Source organism: Sinocyclocheilus rhinocerous, unplaced genomic scaffold (genome assembly GCF_001515625.1).
Source record: "Sinocyclocheilus rhinocerous isolate Xijiao unplaced genomic scaffold, SAMN03320098_v1.1 scaffold404, whole genome shotgun sequence".
Classification (NCBI taxonomy): Eukaryota; Metazoa; Chordata; class Actinopteri; order Cypriniformes; family Cyprinidae; genus Sinocyclocheilus; species Sinocyclocheilus rhinocerous.
The window spans coordinates 17,428-24,178 of record NW_015628680.1 but is presented as its reverse complement, the minus strand read 5'-3'; the positions used below and the strand labels follow the sequence as shown (position 1 = coordinate 24,178).

At 39.9% G+C, this 6,751-nt stretch overlaps 1 pseudogene; it reads right to left on the bottom strand.

Annotated features, from left to right (window-relative positions):
• Positions 1 to 4,682, bottom strand: part of LOC107737958 (kinesin-like protein KIF1C) — a 29,470-nt pseudogene extending 24,788 nt beyond the window's left edge.
• Positions 4,683 to 6,751: the final 2,069 nt, after the last annotated feature.

Genomic DNA, 6,751 nt, shown 5'->3' with positions numbered 1-6,751 from the left:
AGCTGAATTTTCAGCATCATTACTCCATTCTTCAGTGTCACATGATCTTCAGAAATCATTCTAATATGCTGATTTGCTGCTCAACAAACATTTCTGATTATTATCAATGTTGAACACAGTTGTGCTGAACAATATTTTTGTGGAAACTGTGATGCATTTTATTTTTCAGGATTCACAGATGAATAGAAAGTTCAAAAGAACAGCATTTATTTGAAATAGAAATCTGCTGTAACATTATAAATAACATTGATAAATTGCTTTAATTCAGTTTTGAATAAAAAATGTATGAACTTTTGTCAGTGAACAAATGAGTCACGAAAGAGACGGTCATTACACTGGACGTAAAAGGACAAGTCGAGCGCATTGCATTGTGGGATAGATTGTCTAACACAGTGTGGCAGTTATACATGTATACAAATCCACAGAAACACAAGACTCATAAATTCTCTCTCATTCCTCCGCTGTGTCGTTTCAGTCTCGATTGTTCTGTGTGTGTTCACTTTAACACATCCCAGCTGTGTGTGTGTGTGTGTGTGTGTGTGTGTAAGTGTGTGTGTGTGTGTGAGAGAGTGTGTGTGTGTGTTGTCATGCCAACAGCGCTGTTTTTAACTCTTGTACATGTCAGTCACTCACTCAATAACTATCTCTGCATCTCTTCTTCATCTATTAATACAGGGATTCACAAACTTGATGAAAAGCTAATAATCAAATGATCTAAATAAAAAAACAAAACAATTACAAAAAAATGCATTATTAAACTGCATTATTAAACTGCATTATTTAAATGTCATGTGACCATTAATACATAATGGAACCTTATTGTAAAGTGTTACCAAATAAATACTGTGGAAGAGATTCATTTTCGCAGTTCATGCATATTTAATGCCGAGACTGTGAATTTAAGACTTTCTGCTCTGATTTAAGATCCACCGGAACCCTGAATGTGTGAAAACCAAACACAGTCAATCTGAAATGATGGCATCACATGAGAAGATCACCAGGACACCACACACACACTCACACACACACACACATACACACACACACACATACACACACACACACATACACACACACACACATACACACACACACACATACACACACACACACATACACACACACACACATACACACACACACACATACACACACACACACATACACACACACACACATACACACACACACACATACACACACACACACATACACACACACACACATACACACACACACACATACACACACACACACATACACACACACACACATACACACACACACACATACACACACACACACATACACACACACACACATACACACACACACACATACACACACACACACATACACACACACACACATACACACACACACACATACACACACACACACATACACACACACACACATACACACACACACACATACACACACACACACATACACACACACACACATACACACACACACACATACACACACACACACATACACACACACACACATACACACACACACACATACACACACACACACATACACACACACACACATACACACACACACACATACACACACACACACATACACACACACACACATACACACACACACACATACACACACACACACATACACACACACACACATACACACACACACACATACACACACACACACATACACACACACACACATACACACACACACACATACACACACACACACATACACACACACACACATACACACACACACACATACACACACACACACATACACACACACACACATACACACACACACACATACACACACACACACATACACACACACACACATACACACACACACACATACACACACACACACATACACACACACACACATACACACACACACACATACACACACACACACATACACACACACACACATACACACACACACACATACACACACACACACATACACACACACACACATACACACACACACACATACACACACACACACATACACACACACACACATACACACACACACACATACACACACACACACATACACACACACACACATACACACACACACACATACACACACACACACATACACACACACACACATACACACACACACACATACACACACACACACATACACACACACACACATACACACACACACACATACACACACACACACATACACACACACACACATACACACACACACACATACACACACACACACATACACACACACACACATACACACACACACACATACACACACACACACATACACACACACACACATACACACACACACACATACACACACACACACATACACACACACACACATACACACACACACACATACACACACACACACATACACACACACACACATACACACACACACACATACACACACACACACATACACACACACACACATACACACACACACACATACACACACACACACATACACACACACACACATACACACACACACACATACACACACACACACATACACACACACACACATACACACACACACACATACACACACACACACATACACACACACACACATACACACACACACACATACACAAACAAACACACACTCTCTCACTCACTCACACTCTCACACTCTCACTCACACACTCACTCACTCACTCACACTCACACACACACACACACTCAGCTCTAGTCTGTTCAGGCATGTTGTGTTACTCAGAATTACAGTAATTATATAGGATGATTTAATAAAGCACATCCTCTAGAGACTTTAATATCCACCTTTTTCTTCCCGTTAAAATGGGCGCCGCCATTTGTGAATTCTATGTGTCTGGCTTCCGGTCTCATGCGCGTCCAGCTATTTTTAGCTGTACAGAACCGCTCGTTTTGCTGCTTGATATTGAAGATTGGTGTGTCTTACCATATTATTTGAATGTGTTGTCTTAATTATGAACACACTGGTGTTTTACCGTTTACTGCACGTTGTTATTCTCCTCGTTATTTCCCTTCAGCGGCTAATGAACCGGAAGTCTCACCCTCTATAAAGCCACTGTATCACATTTGATGTAATTTCTGTCTCTAAATGATGATCATGATCAAACTCTGCTGTTTCTCACTCAATCTCCTGCATGTCTTCTGTCTCTGATTGATAGTTTAGAGTGTTTATCCAGTCAGAGCTCTTTTAGTGTAACTGTAGCTGGAGCTTCTCGTGTCAGATCTTGACTGGTTTTTATCAAGTAAGCGTCAGAATAACTGCAGCTGGAGCTTCTCGTGTCAAATCTTGACTGATTTTTATCAAGTAAGCGTCAGAATAACTTAATTAATATCTCCAGATGAACACTTACTGGACTGAAGCAGCTCAGCTTTACTTGATTCTCCATCAATCATGTTTTAGAGTCTCAAATCTAGGGCTGAACGATTTTGGAAAATAATCAAATTGAGATTTTTTTTACCAATATTGCGATTTAATATGCAATAATTTTTTTTAAAGCTCTTTATGTTCTGTATTATTCAACAAAGACAAGCTATAAATCATTGTATAATATTGACCAACACAATATTAGATAGATTAAACATAAATGTCCTTTTCTGTAGGCCAGGCTTATATGTTACCATGAAATTAGGTGATGCATGAATTGATATGAATGACATTTTTAACAACTACAATCACAGTAAATTGACTGATTTGTTGAACTTCTAACCTTGTGAGCATGTAATAATTATCACAAGATCTTCACAAGCCTCCAGAACATCTCACATCTTCTGAGGAGCCTTTATTTCTTCAGCTCTCAATCACTGCATTATATGTTTGGAGCATTTCAATCTCATCTCACTGAGACAGATTACTGGAGATATAGAGCGACCGCTGATATTCAGATCGTTTTCAGTATCTGCTGTACTGTTAGAAAGATCTCACTGATTTACATAAAATATCAATATGAAATATCAGCATCTGCAGCAAATTCATATTTATAGCTCAGTTTGAGTCTCTGAATATATTCTCACTGTGTCAGTCATAAAAGCCAAATCATAACACATAAACCTTTCATCTAAACATCTAAGAAATTATTCCATCTCAAAACATTAGATTTTATGACTATTATTTGATATGACAGTATACTATATTAGTTTAAACAATGTTATTCTCAGAGATCTGAGGGAAAGGTGAGGGGAAATGACTCACCTTCACCGAGTGCCGATCCTCCGGTGTGTTTACCGTGAGTTTACCGTGAGTTTACCGGAGGACTCGGGCGGGGGCGCTGCGGCTCTCCGACTTTCACTCGATTTATATTTACACGCAGACTTTGACGGTATTTGACGTTATTTCTCCGTTATCCGCGCGGGTGACTGGCGGATCCCTCTCTCGTGAAGTCCGGGAGCCGCCGGTGTCCGTTAGCCGCGGAGAGAAACTTTCCGGTGGAGGCCGCGCGCCCGATCGCCCGCGATCCCGTCGGTGACGGAGCTCAAAGGCCGCCGGGAGGCTCGCTCGGCGTGTTTTGGGGCCGACGAGGGTGTTTTTAGGGAGAAGAAAAGGAAAAATAAAGAGGAAAAAGTCGCCGCTGGCCGCGGTGTTTGCGCGCGCCCCCCGCCCGACGGTCCAGCGAGTGACGTCACGACGGCGAACCGGACACCGGGGCGGAACCTCGAACACAGTCACATGTACACACGGATACAGTCATGTGTCCAAAAACATAATGTTTTATTCAGTATAAATAGGCCTAGGACATAAAGTTATTTTAATATAATTACATTTTATATAACAATATTAATATTACTGTTTTATATAAGAAGCGATAGTACACTTTTTCTTAATTCTGTCTATTTTCCACACGTTAGATTAATAGTAAAGTCATGAAAACACATTTTCAAACACTGCTAAAGGAGCTTTGCTCCAACAGCTACTCCCATAGTGCCAAATACCACAGATTATCATGTAAATTCCATATCAGTACCATAGTATATTTTAATGTACCATAGTATTACCATCCGATGACATCACTGTAAAATAGTACTTTTTTTGTGAGGGTTGGAGTACAATGCAAACAGTTGTTATTGTTAATTATAAAAAGATTTGTAGTTGTAGCTTATTGAATTAAAACTGAAATAAAGTAAAATATTAATATTAGATGAAAAACTTAAACGCAAACACCTTAAACAAAAATAGAATAGAATTGTTGCATTGCAACTAAATGAATAAAGTAATTTTTATTCAATTTAGTAAAAAAAATGAAAAATGCATAAAATTCCAATTAAAAAAAAAAAAAAAAAAAACATTTTATACTCATTTTATAGTAATCTAAAAAAAAAAAAATTACTGGAAGCGTTTGACCAGAAGAATATCATGAAACAAATTCAGTCAAATGTTTGTTGTTGTCTTTTATTTAATTGCACGAAATTCAAGTACAAACCTCAATAGCATGTTTCTACAGTGATACAGTGTTCGTGGTGACAGTATTTATACAAATAGAAAAAACGAAACAAAATTAATTAACTAATTAATGAACATTTTTAAAAAGTCAAATGTGTTCAGCTGTATGACCAGAGTAGCGCCGTGATTCACATAATGTCAGGACTTTGAGTTTTGCTCGTGTAATCTGAACATTCCTCACAGAGTGTGTGTTTATGATAATGATTTTACTATAGAGGCGCATGAGAGTCACATGCTGCGACACACCAGTGTGTGTGTGTGTGTGTGTGAGAGAGAGAGAGAGGGTTTTCTGTAGTTCATTTTAGGCACTTGTTTGAAGAGTTGTACATGCAAAGCAAGAAGATGTGCAGACCTGCAGATGGATGTTCTTGTGCTAGAGCTGTAAATGTGAACTTACGGCTGTCGAGCGTCCGGAAGCTGTGGAGGAGCCTGGAGATCTTTGTGGACAGTTCCTCCTACAGTCCCAAAAACACAGACCGGTTACTGACAGCACAGCAGGAGCTCGTTCAGTGAGAGAGAGAGTGAGAGAGTGTGTCTGTGTGTGTCTGTGCGTGCATAGTGTGTAGTGTGCGTGTCTGTGCGTGTGTGTGTGTGAGAGAGTGAGAGTGAGAGAGAGAGAGAGAGAGAGAGAGAGCATAAGTGTGTGTGTGAGAGAGAGAGAGATGTGGGTGTGAGGCAGGGCTGTCCACCATCACCGACCCTCTTCAATATCTACATTAATGAATTGGCGAAACTCCTGGAACAATCAGCAGCACCTGGCCTCACACTGCATGCAACATAAAGAAAGCTCTTGCTGTTTGCAGATGATCTGGTTCTGCTGTCTCCAACAGAAGAGGGTCTACAGCAGAGCCTAGACATCCTGCACAAGTTCTGTCAGACCTGGGCCCTGACGATTAATCCTAACAAAACTAAAGTACTAACATTCCAGAAAAGACCCAGAGTTCAGGGACAGAGACATAACTTCACCCTTGGTGTGACCAAAATTGAAAATGCCACAAACTACACATACCTCGGGCTGAAGATAAATGCAACTGGCAAGCTAAATTTGGCTGTGAATGAACTGAAAGAGAAAGCAAGAAGGGCCTTTTATGCCATCAAAAAATCTATCCAAATTGAAATACCAATTAGAATCTGGCTCAAAATATTCCAATCAGTCATAGAACCTATTGCATTATATGGCAGTGAAGTGTGGGCTCCTCTCCTAAATCCCCAATTTGAAAAATGGGACAAAAATCCGATTGAAGCCCTGCATGCTGAGTTCTGTAAGAGTATCCTC